Here is a 20,718-nt window from a genome sequence, read left to right on the forward strand (position 1 = left end):
CTCATAACCTAAAACCTAAAATCACAACTCAGTCCCATCTCCATCTCTCTCTCTCTCACCCATCTCCGACGAAATCCGTCCCCATCTCCGGCGAAATCCGTCTATCTAAATCTCTCAGAGCCACCCTCACAATCAGAAATGGAAAATCAACCAAATCAACCAACGAGGGTTAGTTTTTTTAATTATTTTCTTTTTGAAATTTTTGCATTATTATTAGGTTTTTCATATTGAAATTGATGATAAGTTTACTGGTAATTTCAATAATAGATTAACCATTTCACTTAGATTGCTTATTAAATCAACCAAGAATCGTAACGCGAAATGCAAATCGCAACGCGATTTTAGTTTCGCGTTGCGATTCTCTCGTTGCGATAGTCATTTTCGTGTTGCGATTTTCATTTTCAAACTATTCTTCTTCTGCAAATTGAAACTTGAATGAATTGCATTACTTCAACCAAAAACAAAGACAAATACGAAATTCACAGTGTTGCATATTTAAGTTTGAAGAAAACTACTATTATTTATGTTATTATTGTTTTTGGTATATCTTCACAGTGTAGTTTTTGGTATATCTAATTTAGTATGTTTATTGTTTTTGTAGAAATTTTATTCGGCTCAATTGACCTTGAGAAATAAAGTCAGCTTGGCCAAAACAATTGCGTCGAAGCTTTCACCTGCACAAAGAAAAATGTTTGAGGATACATGCTTCGGGCCATGGCTGAAAGTACAACATCCCGGTGGAGATGCGATGTTGACACACCTGTTTCTTCAAACCATGACTAGAGATCTACCAGAGACTATACAACGTCGTGATGAAGAGATATGGTTTGATTTTCCACCGGCGTATACGTGTTTGGGGGAGGAGTTTTGCTTAATCACCGGTCTACGCTTCGGACACGATGATGTAGGTCGGTACACTAGACACATTACCCCCCATGGCTATCCCGGGTTTTTCCTGAGCTGGAGAGGCCGAGTCTACACGTAGAAGACCTGACAAGATTTTTGAATAATAAAGATGGTTTTACTCGATGATGACGTCGACGTTGTCCGAGTATGCCTTCTAATTCTTTTGCATGCCGGCTTTTTAGGCAGAGAGGCCAGACAACCTATTCCAAATGATCTAATCAAATTGGTAGAAGACCTAAATGCGTGGAACCTGTTTCCGTGGGGCTCGTATTTATGGAAAGCTACATGGAATAAGTTATCATCTGCCTTGGATGATCGAAAAAGTTTGCATGGCGATGGTTCCAAATACACTTTGACATGCTTTATTTGGGCCTTTAAGGTAAAATTTTTTATATAATGTTTCCAAAATTATAAGTAATTATTTAACAATTACTAATGTTTGTTATTATATGTTTGTAGATTTGGATATTTGAGGCCTTTCCCGCCATGAAGACATATGCAATAAAAACTTCAAATAATTCCCAGGGCTATTTCCTGGAAGAGGAAACGAACCTTGCAATGGGAAGATTTACTACGGTATACGACAAAATAATGTAAGTTAACATAAATACTACCATATGTTTATAAACAAGTTATTACTAGTACACATTTAACTTTGTTTGAGCTTTTATATTGTTAGGAGGCTGACACCCACGGAAGCTGAGCTTGCCACTGATTGGTGGCAAGCTAGTAAGCGTTTTTTTGATGGAACGGTTGATGAGCAGCCTCCACTTCGGGATCCATCACCTCGCCCAGAGCTATCACCTCACCCAGAGCCATCATCTGATCGACCCGGCTATACACCTCCACAACGACATCCATCACCTATTATGTCACATCATCGAGCCTCTTCTCCACCATCACCGCAAGATAGGCGACCGGCAAAGATGCAACGACGTTTATCTCCCTGTTCTCTACCTCCACCTCAATGGGATGAGTTAGGGGAGTTACGTGATGAGGTCAATACCTTGCGTGAGGAGGTCGGTACTTTACGCAAAGACGATGGTGCATGGCGTGTTGAGGTGTCTACATTACGCGGTGAGGTAGCTGCTCTACGTGAGATGGTAGCATCGTTGCAGAATGAGATTCATACTCTACGCAACGAGGTAAGTTTAAGATTTTTCATACTCGTAATTCATTCGGTTGCTGCCAATCTGTTTTTGTTAGTATTTGTTTTTGGTTTTGTTTTTGTCTTTTGGTTGAAGTAATGCAATCCATTCAAGTTTCAATTTGCAGAAGAAGAATAGTTTACTTTCGCAACACGAAAATGACTATCGCAACGCAGAAATGGCTATCGCAATGCGAAATGAAAATCGCAACGACAAAATCGCAATGCGAAATGAAATCGCAACGACAAAATCACAACGCGAAATGAAAATCGCAATGCGATTTGTGTTTCGCGTTGCGATTTTGTCGTTGCGATTTCATTTCGCGTTGCGATTTTGTCGTTGCGATTTTCATTTCGCATTGCGATAGCCATTTCCGCGTTGCGATAGTCATTTCGCGTTGCGATTTTAAGTCGTATTGCGAAAGTAAACTATTCTTCTTCTGGAATGTTTATATATGTTGTCCTTTTAATGTTTATATAAGTGCTTACTTCTGGAATGTTATCTGAGCATTTTGTGAACTATGATAGAATAATGATTTGGGTGAATACAATGCTAGTTTGAAACATATTTGTCTTTGTTTAATTCATGTCTGTTTATTTACTGATTTATGTATTAATTTTTTTTAGCGGCCCGATAAGGTGGATGTTTTACGTCGGGTTTTCCTTGCACGACGGAGTTCACGCATCAGACGGCGTGGACGTGCTATTACGTCTCCGTTCACCCCAATGGTGCGAAGACTCCGCAAGAAGAAGCCCGACTCACCGGTCATCCCTCAAGAGTCCCCTCCAATCGTTCAAGAGGCCCCTATTCTCCCTCAAGATTCCCCCCCACCGTTCAAGAAGCCACTGTCATCGTTGAAGAGGTCCCTCCCACCATTCCAGAGCCCGATTCACATGGGGTAATATATCGAAGTATTGAGAAACCCCCACCGGTTCCGGACATGATGGATGAGAGTTGGCTCTCGTATGAGTTACCGGCTAGTACCCTTCCGGTATCTGAAGTGGAGATGAGACAACTACCGGAAACAATTGTGGATAATACCCTTTGGGCTAAGACCGCAGTTGATTTTTTATCTACATGAGCGGAGCCAAGGGTGTTACACTGACATCAGCAACTCAACGATGAAATGTTTTTGTTGCTTGATCGGTCTTGGTGGGGTGTGCTATTAGGGGTTGAAGACAGTGGCTATTTGGATGGGGAGGTAAGACTATATTTGTCTTATATATGATTTTGATTAATTTGTTTAAAAATTAATATAATTCACTAATATATGTATTTTTTTGTAAAATAGCATATCGATGCGTGGGTGTCACGTCTACTAATAATAAGGAATCTTAGGAAAAATAAAAAAAATTCGCTATATACAATAATGCCGACGGTTTTTCACGCAGTTCACTTGAAGAATCAACGAGATGAATCATTTTTGTTGGGCAATGGACAAGCTAAACTTTATCCTGCATGGTGGGAGGTCGATAAGGTTAGTGTTAATTTTTTAAATTTTTTAAAGGTGTTAATAAATAAGTGCGCAATAAATGAATTATTACTTATGATCGCAGGTGTTTATCCCTGTTTTGGAACGTCGTCACGGCTTCTCGTCCAACTTCAGCTCCCATCCCTGAAGTAATAGTGTATGACAGCATGATCAATTACATATCACTGTCTGATTTGAGATATTTTCAAGGGATGGAGCTCTCATTTGGCTAAATTCTTGGATGGGATTAAGTATTGGAGTCATTCTGGACACAAGAAGCCAAAGAAGTTCAATGTCACAGTTGTCAAAGACGAGACCGTGCCACAGCAATCGCCGGGAGCCAGAGGGGATTGTGGTCCTCTCGTATGCCTTTGCTTGGCGCGTTTGACGACGGGAAGCATAGAGTTTTTACCTCCCACCGATAGAGATAGAGCTGCAGTAGTCTTGTGGTTTCGGCATTATATGGCTAGAGCAATATATTCGACGCTGCCTACCTGCATCCGCGTTATGAAAGTATCCATTGTTAATTGGTAAGTCAAATGCAAGTTTTGTTAACATATATACTCCTTTTGGTTTGAAAATGTTTGGTTAAGTACCTAGAATTCAATAATTTGCTGTTTGTAGGTTTTAGATGTGTAGGAAGTCTTGTTTGAGCAAATGTTTGGTTTTTGCAGGTTAATCCTTAAGTGAGCTGCGTGAAATGGATGTACGGGGTCACAAAGTTGTTGATTCATTGATTCAATAATTGATGAAGAAATAAGAATTATTATTTTTTGATTGTTTAATTGATTTGTAAAAGATGATTTGTAAATCTTGATTTGTTTAATTGATGTACATAATTTGTGTTGAAATGTAATAGTTGATTTGTTGATTTTCAATCTGCTTTATGTTGAAGGCAAAACAGACTATCGCAACGCGAAATGGCTATCGCAACGAGAAAATCGCAATGCGAAATGAAAATCGCAATGCGAAATGAAAATCGCAACGAGAAAATCGCAATGCGATTTTTATTTCGCATTGCGATTTTCTCGTTGCGATAACCATTTTCGCGTTGCGATAGTCAAATGAATGTCTAATAAGTGATGACAACTGAACAGATCATAGCAATGTTCAAACTCAAGTTACTAATACATGCCTAACTGAAAATGTTAAAAGTGCACACATAAATACACATAATGCAAGTTTTGTTAACATATATACTCCTTTTGGTTTGAAAATGTTTGGTTAAGTACCTAGAATTCAATAATAATTGTTAAAGTTTATGCATGTTAATCCTCGTTGCCTTTTTCATTTCGCATTGCGATTATATCGTTGCGATTTGCATTTCGCATTGCGATGGTCAAATGATTGCCTTTCGCAACGCGATTCTGACTTTCGCAACGAGATAATACAGAATCGCAATGCGAGTTTCAAAGTTCGCAACAGGTTTTAGTTTCGCAAGACAAATTTTGAGTGTATATATATACGCAGCAGCAACAACTCATAACCTAAATCCCTAAATCGCAACTCATGCCATCTCCATCTATCACTCTCTCCGGCGACATTCGTTCCAATATCCAACGACATCCTTCCCCATCCGGCAACAGGTCTTAGTTTCACATCTCGTTTGTTTATTTACAACCATGAAATCATCTAATGTTGATCATGTTTGGATAGATTTGTGTTTTGGAGGGTCATGGGAGAATGTTCATGGTGTTTTACAATATATGCCTTTACCCATGAATCTTCAACTAAAACTGTCATTAAAGAAGTTAACTTATGAAACCCTAATGTTACGTGTTTCAAAGAAATTGAATTTAGAGCCCCTAAGTGGATTTAGGTCTATCTTATCAGAGAAATGGTAAAGTTTATTTGTTAACCGACAATGAAGATGTTGAACGATTCATTGCTTACATTAATGTTTCAAGTGATGATGTTACATTGTATGTTGAACCTAGAAGTATATTGTTGGGTCAGTAGCGGGTAGTAATCAACTAAGTGGGTCAAAAAACCCATCCTTTCTCTAATCCAAATCCAAATCAACTTTCAGCACCAAATTCCGGTTTTCGTATTGACCAATTAGACGATGATGCCAAGAGAAAAAATTGTGAGTACTAGTCAGTATTCGAAATTTGATCTTGGTCAATACCCGGACTTTGATATTGGTCAATACATGGATTTTGATGAGTTTCAGAAGAAGAAACAGACCCTGCGTGTAATGATTTGATATTGGTCAATACCCGAATTTTGATGATGAAACACCCGTTGCCGAGGAAGATGTTGTTGATGATAATGAGGAGGAAGTTACGACTGTGAATGAACATGTTGAACATCCATTCTGTAATTCATATAATCCTGAAGAAGAAGAAGAAGAAGAAAAGTCCCCGAAGAAAAGAAAATGCCACAGGAGTATAACTGGAATATGCCAGAATTACTTCAGTTACCGGAAGAAGAGTTTGCAAAGAAGCAGTTGATTGTTACACAAAGTTATTCGTATCAAGAAAGATGATTGTTTTGATACAAAGGAAGACTTGAAGATAGCTTTGTATACGAAATGTGTGGAAGATGGCTCAACTAAAAGTTAACAAATCAAGCAAAGATCGTTTCGAAACAAGGTGTACGATTGACAAAAACTGTACGTGCGTATGATTGCAAAGAGGATAAAGATTGCGCAATGTTTCAAGTTAGGACTTTATTGATAAACATACATGTTCAAGAACCCAAGTTTTTCCTCACCATAGACAGGCAAACAAAAAGGTGTTGGGTGGTTTTCTGGCTGAGTTAATGTTTTTGAATGGCAGGGTATATCGGGGACATGAAATTATGACTGACATGAATGCTCGGTTCAAGATTAGTATATTTCTCAAGCTTGGAGAGCCAAATGTTATGCCTTGGAATTGTTGAGGGGTCGCCAGAAGCATCGTTTGCCCAACTGCCGGCTTATTGTCACATTTAAAGCTGAAAAATCCTGGGTCGGTAACTCATATCAAAAAGATAGATGGACGCTTTGAGTTGTGTTTATCGCCATTTGTGTGCTGCGGTTAGTAAATCAATAATTCTGTTGACTCATTTCTGTTAGTTACATGCATTTAAAATTTAAATGATTATATTTCTTGTGTATTATTTTGTAGATTCGTTCGTTTATTACTTGCATGCGCCCAGTTATTATAGTTGACGGAGCATTTGAAAGGTCGATACCTTGGAGTAAACTTATTAGCAGTAGCCATGGATGCTAACAATGGGATATTGCCAATAGCTTACGGGGTTGGCAAATCTGAAACCCTCTGATTCATGGACATGGTTTATGGGGCATCTTAGGGATTGCATAGGTCCTATTAGCAATCTGACAATCATATCCGATAGGGCAAACTCAATTGACAACGCTGTTGAAGGTGTTTCTCAGATGCTTTTCATGGACTTTGTGGTGTTCATTTGTATAGAAATCTAAAATCAAGGTCTGCTGGTATAAAAAAGCACAAATGGACATACTGGAAGGCTGTAAAGGCTTATCGGGAAGTGGATTTCAATAAGCATATAATGTTTAAGACGTGTTTTGCCTCAGTGTGCTCAAACACTAGAAGATGTCGAGTTTGAAAGATGGTCAAGAGTACATCAACTTGGAGCAAGATATGGTTTCATGACGTCTAATAGTGCGAATCAATTAACGCTCTAAGTCGTCATTCCCGGAAATTACCCATTACTATGTTAATGGAGTTTTTTCGAGCCTCTATTCAACAGTGGTACTACAAGAAAGAAAACTATGCAGGTATTATTTCTTTGAATTCGTAACTTATCATATATTTTACTAAGTATTATTTATTTAAATTTACAGGAACATTGGAACATCGTGTTACACCATGGACTGAAAAAAAGATAACGAAACGTGTTGTGAAGTCAACGTCATGGAGAGTTGAACCATGTTCAAACACTTTGTTTGAAGTACTGGATAATAACTTAAATGGGCTTGTCGATCTAAATGCAAGGACGTGTAGTTGTATGAAATGGCAAACATCTAAACCAAGATGATTCAAGCACATACGCTATGGATTGCTACACTACAGAAGTATATCGACAGACTTATGCCGAGATTGTCTACCTTATTTCACATCCTTCTGAGTGGGACATACCAGATGACTTACAAACAGTTTTGCCACCAACCATGGACAGAAGGCTACCTGGCCGACCAAAAAGTCACGATCGTATACCGTCTAAGGGTGAAGAGAAGAGATCGACATGTAGTCGGTGCAAGGAAAGTGGTCATACAAGTTGATATGGGATCACCAGTGCCATCACAATCATCTTTCCTCTACCAAATATGGATCATCATCAAAATCCAAAGCTCATATGGTGTCAAGAAAAAGGCAATCAAAATCGCAATCATCTTTAAAATCCCAATCACAACTGGCTTCACCTTTTGGGACTGTTAACTTAGGTGATTTTTAAATGCAAACGTTGTATTATGTAGATTTTATGTGTGAACTTTTAACATTTTCAGTTAGGCATGTATTAGTAACTTGAGTTTGAAAATTGCTATGATCTGTTCCAGTTGTTATCACTTAATAGGCAATCATCTTAATGTCCATCGCAACGCGGAAATTACTATCGCAATGCGAAATGAAAATCGCAACGAGAGAATCGCAATGCGAAATGAAAATCGCAACGCTAATTTCGCAATGCGAAATGAAAATCACAACGAGGGAATCGCAATGCGAAATGAAAATCGCAACGCGAATTTAATTTCGCGTTGCGATTTTCATTTTCGATTTGCGATTCCCTCGTTGCGATTTTCATTTCGCATTGCGATAGTACTTTTTGCCTTCAACATAATGCAGATTGAAATCAACAAAATCAACCATTACATTTCAATCAATTAAACAAGCACAGATAAGAATTATGTTAACATCAATTAAACAAATCACTTTTACAAATCACCTTTTACAAATCAATTAAACAATCAAAAAATAAGCAATAATTATTAGAAAATAACACTTCTACTATTGAATCAACTTTTGCAGCCATACATCATTTTCACGCAGCTCACTTCTGAGATTAACCTGCATAAACCAAACATTTGCTCAAACAACACTTTCTACACATCTAAAACCTACAAACAGCAAATTATTGAATTCTAGGTACTTAACCAAACATTTTCAAACCACAAGCCTATAAACATACCAATTGTTTATGGACATTTTTATAACGCGGATGCAGGTAGGCAGCGTCTCGTATATATCGATCTAGCCATATAATGTCGAAACCACAAGCCTACTGCAGCTCTATCTATATCGGTGGGAGGTAGATACTTTATACTTCCTGTGATCAAACGGTCCAACGCCAAGCATACGAGAGGACCACAATCCCCTCTGGGTTCTTTCGTTTGTTGTGGTGCGGTCTCGTCTCTGCTAACTGTAATATTGAGCTTCTTTGGCTTCTTGTTTCCAGAACGAGTCCAATAATTTATCGCATCCAAGTATTTAGCCAAATAAGAGCTCCATCCCTTAATAATATCTCTTAAATCAGCCAATGATATGTAATTTATCATGCTGTCATATACTATTGCCTTAAGGGATGGGATCTGAAGCTCGACGAGAAGCCAATGGTTACGTTCCAAAACAGGGATAAACACCTGCAATCATAAGTAATAATTCATTCATTTGCGCACTTATTTATGAATACCTTTAAACTCAATCTAAAATAAACACTAACCTTATCGACCTCCCACCATGCAGGATAAAGTTTAGCTTGTCCATTGCCCAACGCAAATGATTCATCTCGTTGATTCTTCAAGTGAACTGCGTTAAAAGCCGTCGGCATTATTGTATACCGTGTATTTCTTTATTTTCCTTAAGTTTCCTAAATTAGTAGACGTGACACCCACGCATCGATATGCTGTTTTACAAAAAAAATACATATATTAGTGAATTACATTAATTTTTAAACAAATTAATCAAATGAAAATATAAGAAAAATATAAGACTTACCCCTCCATCGAAATAGCCATTGTCTTCGACCCCTAATAATACGCCCCACCAAGACCGATCAAGCAACAAATAGATATCATCATTGAGCTTGCATATGTCAGTGAAACACCCCTGGCTTCGCTCATGTAGATAAAAATCAACTGCGGTCTTAGCCCAAAGGGTGTTATCCAGAATTGTGTCTGGTAGTTGTTTCCTCTCCTCTTCAGATACTGGTATGGTACTGGCCAGTAACTCATACGAGAGCCAACTTGAATCCATCATGTCCGGCACGTCATAGGGTTTCTCAAGAATCCTACATATGACGCCATGTGAATCGGGCTCTTGAATGGTGGGAGGGACCTCTTCAACGATGACAGTGGCCTCTTGAACGGTGGGAGGGGACTCTCGAGGAATGATAGGGGCCTCTTCAATGATAGGAGTGGACTCTTGAGGGATGATAGGCGAGTCGGGCTTCTTCTTGCGGTGTCTTCGCACTATTGGGGTATACGGAGACTTAATAGCACGTGCACGCCGTCTGATGCGTGAACTCTGTCGTGCAAGAAAAACCCGACGTAAAGCATCCACCTTATCGGTCCGCTAAATAAAATAAATATCAGTAAATAAACAGACATGATATTTAAACAGTGAAAACAAAGATAAATATATTTCAAACTTTCAACCAAAAGACAAAACAAAGACAAATACTAACTTCACAGTGTTAAAGTAAAAGTTTAGCAGTTTTGGCAGCAACCGAATAAATTTACTAAGCAATCTAAGTGAAATGGTTAATTTAAGTGAAATTACGAGTAAATTTATCATCAAGTTAAATATGGAAAATCTTAAACTTACCTCGTTGCGTAGAGTATGAACCTCATTCTGCAACGATACTACCATCTCACGTAGAGCGGCAACCTCACCACGTAAAGTAGACACCTCCACACGCCATGCACCATCGTTATCGCGTAGAGTACCGATCTCCTCACGCAAGGCATTGACCTCATCACGTAACTCCCTTGACTCATCCCGTGGAGGTGGAGAACAGGGAGATAAAAGTCGTGGCATCTTTGTCGGTCGCCTATCATGAGGTGATGGTGGAGAAGAGACTCGATGATGTGACGGGATAGGTGATGGCTCTCGTTGTAGAGGTGTATAGTCGGGTCGATCAGGTGATGGCTCTGGGTGAGGTGATGGCTCTCGAAGTGGAGGAAGTGGAGGCTGCTCATCATTCGTGCCATCAAAAAAACGCTGACTAGCTTGCCACCAATCAGTGGCAAGCTCAGCCTCCGTGGGTGTCAGTCTCATTAATGGAGTGTTGGCCTCCTAAAATATAAAAACTAAAACAAAGTTAAACGTCTATTAATAACTTGTTTTATATGATAGTATTTGTGTTAACTTACATATTTATTGTCGCATATGGTATTAAGTCTTCCCAATCCAACATACGTTTCCTCTTCCAGGAAATAGCCCTAGGAATATCTGAGGATTTTAATGCATATGTCCGCATGCTGGGGAAAGCCTCGAATATCCAAATCTACAAAATATAATAACAAACATTAGTAATTGTTAAATAATTAATTATAATTTTGAAAACATTATATAGAAATTCTTACCTTAAAGGCCCAAACAAGCCTGACAAAGTGTATTTCGACCCATCGCCCCGCAAACTTTTGCGGTCATCAAAGGCAGACGACAACTTAGTCCAGGTAGCTTTCCATATATACGAACCCCATGGAAACAGATTCCATGCATTTAGGTCCTCTACCAATAATATTAGCTCCTGAGGAATAGGTTGTCTGGCCTCTCTGCCTAGAAAGTCGGCATACAAAAGTAGTAGAAGGCATACTCGGACAACATCGACGTCATTCATCCAAGTAAAACCATCTTTCTTATTAAACAATTTCTTCATGTCGTCGACGTGTAAGTTCGGCTTCTCTATTGACTCATCAGGAAAAACCCTGGATAACCATGATGGGCGGGTGATATGACGAGTGTACCGGCCTACATCATCGTGTCCGAATCATAGACCAGTGATTAAGCAGAACTCCTTCCGCCCAAAACAAGTATACGCCGGTGGAAAATGAAACCATATCTCTTCCTCACCACGTTGTATACTGTCGGGTAGATCACTAGTCATGGTCTGAAGCCACAAATGGGTCAACTAGCATCTCCACCCGGATGCTGTACTCTCAGCCATGGCCCGAAGCAGGTTTCTTCAAACAATTTTCTTTGTGCAGGTGAAAGCTTCGAAGCAATTGTAGTGGCTAGGCTAACTTTATTCCTTAATGTCAATGAAGCCGAAAAAATTTCTACAAAAAAACAATAAACATACCAGTTAGATATACCAAAAATTACACTGTCAAGATATACCAAAACACAAACAATAAACAAAATAGTAGTTATTCTTGAAACTAAAATTTGCAACACTGTTTTTGTCTTTTGGTTGAAATGAAAATCGCAACGAGATAATGAGAATCGCAACGCGGAAATGACTATCGCAACGAGAGAATCGCAACGCGAATGACTATCGCGACCAGACAATCGCAACGCGAAATGAAAATCGCAACCGCGAAAAAACTCGCAACGCGAAATGAAAATCGCGTTGCGATATCTCGTTGCGATAGTTATTTCCGCGTTGCGATTTTCATTCTCGAAACTATTCTTCTTCTGCATTACTTCAACCAAAAGACAAGCAAAGACAAATACTAACTTCACAGGCTAAACAGTTTAGCAGTATTGGCAGCAATCGAATGAATTTAATAAGAAATCTAAGTGAAATGGTTAATCTATTATTGAAATTACCAGTAAACTTATCATCAATCTCAATATGAAAAACCTAAATAATGCAAAATTTTCAACAAAAAAAAAAACTAACCCTCGGAGGTTGATTTTCCATTTCTGAATGATTGTGAGGGATTTTTGACTGTGAATGGTTGTGAGGGATTTCGCCGGCGATGGGGACGGAAATCTTCGGAGATGGGGACAGATTTCGCCGTAGAGAGTGAGAGATGGAGATGAGACTGAGTGTTGTGTTTTTGGGTTTGAGGTTATGAGTTGCGATTACTGTGGACGGTTCATTTTCCGATTTATTAAGAAAAAATACGTGTTTGGAATTTGAAAAAAAAAATACGCGTTAATACGAATGGCGCTATGTAAATCGCGTTGCGAAAGTCAGTATCGCGTTGCGAAAGTAAGTATCTCGTTGCGATTTTTTATTATCGCATTGCGATAGTCAGTATCGCATTGCGATTTTCCCAATTCGCGTTGCGATTTACTTATTCGCATTGCGAATTGGGAAAATCGCAACGATACTGTAGACCATCGCAACACGATTTTCAACTATCGCATTGCGAAAATACAACGCGAATTTGCGATAATGGAGATCGCGTTGCGAATTAGCGATCGCATTGCGATTTTGTTGGTCATTTTGGCAAATCCAGAAAAAGTTGGTTAAAATCGTATATTATATGGGATTTTTGGTCACTGAGGTTGTTTTCTCTTTAAAAAATCAAAAGAAACACATTTAATTAGACAAAAAGGAAGTAACAAATTAGGACAAAACCAATTTTCATTAGTAACACATTTAATTGATTTTTTGTGTTTAAAGAATTTTTCGTTAAAAATTGGTGTCTAACATCTTCTCTGTTACACTTTTAAAATATTTATCGTTAAAAAAACTGTTAAGTAATACGTGTTACGCTGAGATTGTTTTTTAAAAATGTTTTTAAAAAATATTTTATTTTAAAATATCAAAAAATATAAACATAACATATGTCACTTAACAGATTTTTTTAACGATGGACACTTAAAAATATAGCAGATAAAACACTAGTCACTTATTTTTAATAAAAAATCTTTTAGACACTAAAAGTCGATTTTGAGTATAATTTAGACACTTATCTTTGTATTAAGTCTATTTTTTTTTTTAAAAATATCATATAATATCTAACTCCAAATGATGATCGAAAGGCGAAAGCATATTTTTGGAGGTCCTGAATTCGAGTGTACGTAAAAATATAAACGTTTATTATCAAAATATTGAGAGCTTTTAAACCTGCACTACCTTATATTTATTCCATATTTATCGATAAATATTAATTTTATACTATAAATTAACTTGTATATTATTTTTATCAACATCGCCTTAACTTTTTACTTTAACTTAGTTATTAACTATTGGATCCCCTCTTCAGACTTTGTTTTAATCTCACCAAAGTTACTCCTCAGACTCTATTTTAATCTCACCAAAGATACACTTATTTTTCTCAAATTATATCAATAATATAATAGAATGTTTAGTGATTAAAATGACAATAAAATAGTGATTAAAAGTTTAATTTTTAAAATTTTAATGATTAAAATAAAAATAAAATAGTTTCCTAATAATGATCCGAAAATCGTGGTAAAAAGTTAAGGGTAAATTATATATAAATTTTAGTTTTTATTTCATTTTAATACTCCTACTTTTGAAAATTTTAGTTTTTGTTTCATTTAGTATCCCGTTCAAAATTTAATGTTAATTTTTTAAAAAAATAAACGTTTAAGTACTAAAACGGATCAAATTGATAGCTTAGTACTAAATATGTAGTTTACCCAACCAAAAGTGAAACTACCCGGGCAAAAACGCCCACAGTTCGCGGTGTTCAAGACCGCCCGCTGCTTCAAAAACAACCAAAAATCTCAGCCTATAAAAACGAATCTGACACCTCCATTTTATTTCCCTTTCTCTGATTCTCTGATCATTCTCTATCTTCCTTTAAAACCTCAGCAAAGAGAGAAGAACTCTTCGACGTTCCTCTTCGAAAGCAATGGATTCAGTGTTTGCCGCCATTGTTCAAGCTCCCGAAGATCCCATTCTCGGGGTAACTCTTCATCTCTTTATTTGATTTGCCGTGAATTATTTTAGCGATATACTTTATTTAAGGTTGATTCAATCCTATTTGTTGATCGGATTATTTCGTGGCCAATCGCTAGTAATCATGAACTGTATGATCAAATGTAAATTAGGAATTCCTTCTCCTTCTTCTTCTTCTTCTTCTTCTTTTACTTATTTGCTTGTTTTTTCGATATTGAAGTTTTGCAGTTTCCTTTTAAATTCGTTTTTTTCTCTTTTAGAGAACAAATAGACGAAGCTTCGTTTGATTGATTGTTGTTTAATTCATTTTTTATGTTATTCTGAATATTTTATTTGAACAAACAGGTTACAGTTGCTTATAACAAGGACCAAAGCCCGGTCAAGTTGAATTTGGGCGTTGGTGCTTACAGAACTGAGGTATTGTAAAATTTCTGCTCCCCTCTTTAAAAATCATCTTGATAATAAAATTGATCTATCTTCTTGATGTTGATTGAGTTGATCTGTTCGTGCCTAACAGGAAGGAAAACCTCTGGTTCTAAATGTTGTTCGGAAAGCAGAACAGCTTCTTGTTAATGACCAGTAAGTTGTTAAAATTATTCTGTTTTTTCATGACTTGCAGCGTTGTTCGACCCTTTTGTGAATTAGTGATCATGTTTTATGTATTTTCAGGTCTCGAGTCAAGGAGTATCTTCCTATTCTTGGTCTTGCAGAGTTCAATAAATTGAGTGCTAAGCTCATTCTTGGTGATGACAGGTAAATAAATGAAGAAACAAGAAAATAATTAAAGAAAAATGGAAGTGATTTTTTATTAAAAAAAACTATCAGTTGAAAAAAAAAATCTGTAGTTGCCCATTTCTGTTGTATTCTCTTGATAACTTATTGGATGCTTTTTGTTTGCTTGGTTTGGAGTAGTCCCGCTATTCAAGAGAACAGAGTGGCTACTGCTCAGTGCTTGTCTGGTACTGGTTCCTTGAGGGTTGGAGCTGAATTTTTAGCAAAGCATTACAACGAGGTAAAGTGTACATTTTTTTTCTGTTTATAATTTGTATTTCACTATGTTGTTGCTTGAAGAAAAAATGTAATGCTTATTTTGCCCATCTTTTGTTTGGCAGCGTACTATTTACATTCCGCAGCCATCATGGGGAAACCATTTGAAGGTTTTCACAATGGGGGTTGTCTGTGAAGACTTATAGCTACTATGATCCAACTACTCGTGGGCTTAATTTCCGAGGTCGAGTTAATGGCTTTATCAATTGGCCATACCGTGAATGAGTTGATGCTGTTAATAAGTTAATTAGATAACAAATTCTTGGAGAGACAATTGATTTCTTCATTTATTACATTTTTCAATATGTCGTTGCCTTTTTAATGGTGCATTGAGGGTGAAAACATGCTTGTACAATACAGGAAGTGGGCTTAACTATTCTCCGTATGTCTTCCTGCAAAATATGTGATTGCCATTTTATTGCCTGCTTTTGGTTTCAAATTGTTTTACCAAGATTTTCTATGTTTTTTGGAGCTAAAATCTTGGTTTTTATATTCTAATAAAAGATGGCAAAATTTTGGGAAACAGGCTTGCTAGAAGATCTTGGTGCTGCACCAGCTGGAGCTATAGTGCTTCTTCATGCCTGTGCGCATAACCCAACTGGTGTTGATCCAACTGTTGAACAGTGGGAGCAGATCCGGAAGTTGATAAGATCCAAAGGACTATTGCCTTTCTTTGACAGTGCTTACCAGGTAATTGTCTGATGTTATAAAGTTATGGCTAAAGCTGTATGGGGTGTGATAAATGTTAGAATGCTTAGTGTACTCCATAGATGTTAATCTCATAGTTTTCTGAGGGTTAGAGAATGGTTATTTTACGAACACTTGAATTTTGACATCCAGGGATTTGCAAGTGGTAGCTTAGATGCAGATGCACAGCCTGTCCGCATGTTTGTTGCAGATGGTGGGGAATGCTTCATAGCTCAAAGTTATGCAAAAACATGGGACTTTATGGGGAGCGTGTTGGTGCTCTCAGCATTGTAAGATGCTAGACTTATAAATCTTGAATAAATTTCTTTCACTGTGACTATGGCTTCTTTCATGGAATAATAATAATAACAATAATAATTTTATAGGTCTGTAAGGCGGCTGAAGTTGCAAGCAGGGTCGAGAGCCAGTTGAAGCTTGTGATTAGGCCTATGTATTCCAATCCCACCACTTCATGGTGCCTCAATTGCATCCACTATCCTGAAAAATAGGTAGGTACCTTCTTTTGTATCCAAAATACCTGTATTTTAGAATGATTCTGATGACAGAGAAACTAGTAGCATTGCTAAAATTTCAGAAAATGGGATGATTGAAATAGTATTAAAGATTGAAGAAAAGTGAATCATAGGATTCTCTAAAATTTCCTTACTTCCCATGCCAAATTGATATTAATCAGGGATGGACAACATTTATTCATCTGTTTAGGTGTAATTTTTCATCTATGATTTTCTTGCCGGACTTTGAGTGAGGTAATCAGCTCAAATGAAGTGAATTCACTTCTGCACTTCGTATTTTTGTCTTAATTCTATTTTATTTTGCAGTGATATGTATAATGAGTGGAAGGTTGAACTGAAAGCAATGGCAGACCGAATTATTAGCATGAGGAAACAACTATTTGATGCTTTAACAGCTAAAGGTTTTGCTGAATCCTTTCTTTCAATGGTCTATACGTATCTCCACCCTTTTTTTGTTTACATGTTGGCTTGAGCTAAGTTTGGTATGTACGAGTTGGTAAACATTTGTTGTACAAGTCAATTAACAAAAAGCCCTGTTGTTGTTCCGGGCTTTGGGGTCTGCTGACCTATATATTGTTGGCAAGAAGTTTTTGCGTTCCTTTCTATTATTCTTTGCTGTGTATGAATACTTTGGTGTATTTCATAAAATAAGAAAGCATGTTTTTATCTCCTTTCTTGCAGGTACCCCAGGTGACTGGAGTCACATTACCAAGCAAATTGGAATGTTTACTTTCACGGGATTGAACAGTGATCAAGTTGCTTTCATGACCAAGAGTACCACATTTACATGACATCTGATGGGTAAACAGATCTATTTCCTTTTTTTCTTTGAGCATTTTTCTATTGAAGTTGGGGGCTTCTAGATTGTTGTATGCGAGGATTTTGTTTCTAAGTCTGAAAATCATTTCTCCTCCCATTGCTCTTGCACGAGTAATAAGATCATACAATGAATGTGAATATCATTAAAACGTTTTCATTCAACACGTGGAGAGCTTCTTTACTTCTATGATGAAGTTGTTCCACTTTGAATTTACATGGTTTTCATTGCTAACAAATTGAGCCATTCCTAGTTACACTTAAGTATTCTCTTCATCCAATTCTAGCCACTCGTCACTTCCGATGCGCCTATGTTCACCCCACACACCGTGTCATCCGTATCCCCGGAGCTGAACTTTATTTGCATTGTTGATGGTACTGCTATTTTACATGTACCGATAGAAATGGGGGGTTCCGAAGTCTCTATATTCTATGAACCGTAACTCTATTATTTCCGAAGACCGTTACCTACTAATACCAATCTGGAACAAGCTAAATAACGGTTTAATATCTCTTTGTTTTGCAGGAGGATTAGTATGGCAGGTCTTAGCTCCAAAACCATCCCGCATCTTGCCGATGCCATACATGCTGCAGTCACCCGTTCCTCATAGGAAGCAGCTTCAAAGTATGTACCCAAGTCTACCAAGTACTACCCCATCTATGTCACGACTGTTTTCTTTTTCTCCAACTGTTCAAGCAAATATGATTTTCCATAGCAATTGCTAGTTCTGGATCCGAACCAGATTTCGGATATTTCGATTTCAATGTTATGTATCTTCCTCCTTTTGACTTCATGTTAAAGGCCATCGTAAATGGAATACTTGAAGTTGGTATCAATTGTTGGTGGTACCAATAATAATGATTCTGAGAAGTATAATTATGTTTCTTTTATGACATTTTGTGTTGACTTTGAAAATATGGTTTAGTACCTGAATTTGCCTTTTTAGTGCATCTTTTATTTCAATTTAGTACTTGAGTTTGTCAATTTTTTCAAATAACTAATAAGATTGTGATATCACATTAAAATTGTCAAATTTAAATATCATAGACGAAAGTGCAAATTCAAATAAAATATTAGGAAAAAAAAAGATATTACACTAAAAATTTGAGATATCACATAATAAACTTTTCACAATATTGCTCTTATTATTATTTTCGATTGCACGTTTATTATATACATGAAAATAAGTTTTCTATGTTTGTTCCTTTCCTTTCCCTTTCTCTTTCTCTTCTAAATGTAGCAGTGAATCATCCATCAATCTCGACCATGGGGGTACTTCTTAACGGATTTAAGTTCTCAATCCTCTCTAGGCAGGAAGCTTTCTTTGGGGTGAAACCGAGTCCTATATCAACCTAAGCAGCACTCGATCTAAATGCATCCACGTTTGACATCTCGGATCGAGCCGGTGACGACGATGCTCGAGTAAGCGAATCGGCATGAAGAACGTCCTCGATTCTCGACATCACCGAGTAGGCCAAGCTTTCAAGTACCCTGGAATAGCTCTCCAGGATAGCCAGTCCAACATCCTGTGGAACAAGTTGGAACAAGTCCATCGAACTCGGAATGCAATGAAGGGATGAGATTAACAACATGGTTTATGGCCGTCGTACTTTGTTTTCTTGGATCTTTGATATATCAAGTGTAGACTGTGGAAGTCCGGGGAAATGCTGCTTGAGTATGAGCAAGACGGTCGCCGCCCGCTCTTCGAATAGTTCCCTTTTCCCCACACTAACGCTTGTGCCCCATGAAGAAGACCTTGCATCTTTCTGGACCTTCTTCCTTCTCCAAATGACAACCGAGGCTTCGATCCTGTTCTTGAAATCGAGAATCTTGTGTTCGGTCGAGAAGTCCATCGACGCGAGGAACTGCACCGGATCGAAGTACTCCATCGTAATGCTTTTGTAGATCGAATCACCAAGTGTGTCTCTTCCATTCTGCATCAGTCATATTAGTATTAGAGCTGAAAAAAACTATAAAACTCCCTCTCATTCATGTCACATCGGGAGGCTACTCGACAGGTGCGACATTGATTTCATTTCTATACCTTAGGCAGGGAATCGATGTAGCTTTCCGGGATCCTTATTTCGGATAGGACTTCAGCATTGATGTTCATTGCTGCTTTCAGCACTTGGTTTACAGATTCCATTTGGAAATGCAGCCATCGTAGTTGGTTTTCCGACAGTCCGTTTTCGGGAACCTTAACGATCGGATGCCACCATTTGTCTTCCCTCTGCCCGCTTTCCTTCTCTTCAACATCATTCTTGGGCACATACCAAAACTCCTTTTCTTGTCCAAAGTTGTTGAGAGTCTCCTGTGTCATTGTGCAATTTGATCAGAAAAACCAAAGTGTTAAAAACCTTTATCATCATCATCATCGGCTAAGGATAGAGATACCGACGATGAGCATCGCGTCCAGTTTGCGTAGGCCGGGTATATTCGCTAGCAGATCGGCTCGATGTCTCGTGACCATAACCTGTCTAGTCGAAACAAATCGTTGGGAGATGATTAAATTCAGTGAAATTCACTTGAGAAAGATTATGAATTGATGTGGCTACCTCCATTTCTGTTCCATCCTTAGATGTCTGTTTTGCAGGAACAAGTTCAACAATGTGATCAGCAACAGATAAGATCCAGTCCATTTCTTTTCTCCACCTTGCTTTCCTTTCTGGAGCCAATGGCTCCAATCTCCCCTTCTCTCCAAAAATGGATGCTGCAACGTAAGTGATCCACCATCAGTTCGGAACAATCGTTGTTTCTCGAACTCGGGATGATTAACCGGTACCGATATGTGTCAAAACACATATATAACCGAATATGTATCGAATACGAATATATATATATATATATATATATCAAACATGAATATCTACCAGCTAGATTTGTGACTGCATTTGACAAAGCCAGAGCTGAAGAAACACCTTTACCGCCTCCAGACATATCTTCACCCAAAAGCAACTTTGCAAACCTTTCCTTCATCATCTCCATATCTGCATCAATGGAAGCTATGGTCAAAATTTGATTACAATTTCATAAACCTAATAAGTTTATATATAGAGAGAGAAAGATGCTTGAACCTGCACGCATCTCTTCTGGATTCAATGGCTCAGATTGCTCCACATCTTGCAGCTACACCATTGGTTGGTCTTCTGCGTTTTTCGTGCCGATATCATCGGTCACGGCGGTTGCGCCGCCATCTGGGATGAGATTCTGGTGGTTGAGCTTGGACGTTTTCGTGCCTTTGAAAGACGACGAGCCACGAATGCTGCACTTGCGCGTTATTGTTCGAAGCATATCGTCGAGTTATGCGAAATTTAAGCT

The 20,718-nt window shown here is 37.9% G+C and overlaps 2 pseudogenes; one reads left to right on the forward strand and one right to left on the reverse strand.

Moving 5' to 3' along the window:
• Window positions 1–14,153: 14,153 nt before the first annotated feature.
• Window positions 14,154–18,237, forward strand: LOC120201873 (annotated as a pseudogene).
• Window positions 18,238–18,752: 515 nt separating this feature from the next.
• Window positions 18,753–20,691, reverse strand: LOC120185840 (annotated as a pseudogene).
• Between the last annotated feature and the right edge of the window lie 27 nt (window positions 20,692–20,718).

The sequence above is a fragment of the Hibiscus syriacus genome, unplaced genomic scaffold (genome assembly GCF_006381635.1).
Source record: "Hibiscus syriacus cultivar Baekdansim isolate YM2019G1 unplaced genomic scaffold, ASM638163v2 tig00000340_pilon, whole genome shotgun sequence".
NCBI classification, from domain to species: domain Eukaryota; kingdom Viridiplantae; phylum Streptophyta; class Magnoliopsida; order Malvales; family Malvaceae; genus Hibiscus; species Hibiscus syriacus.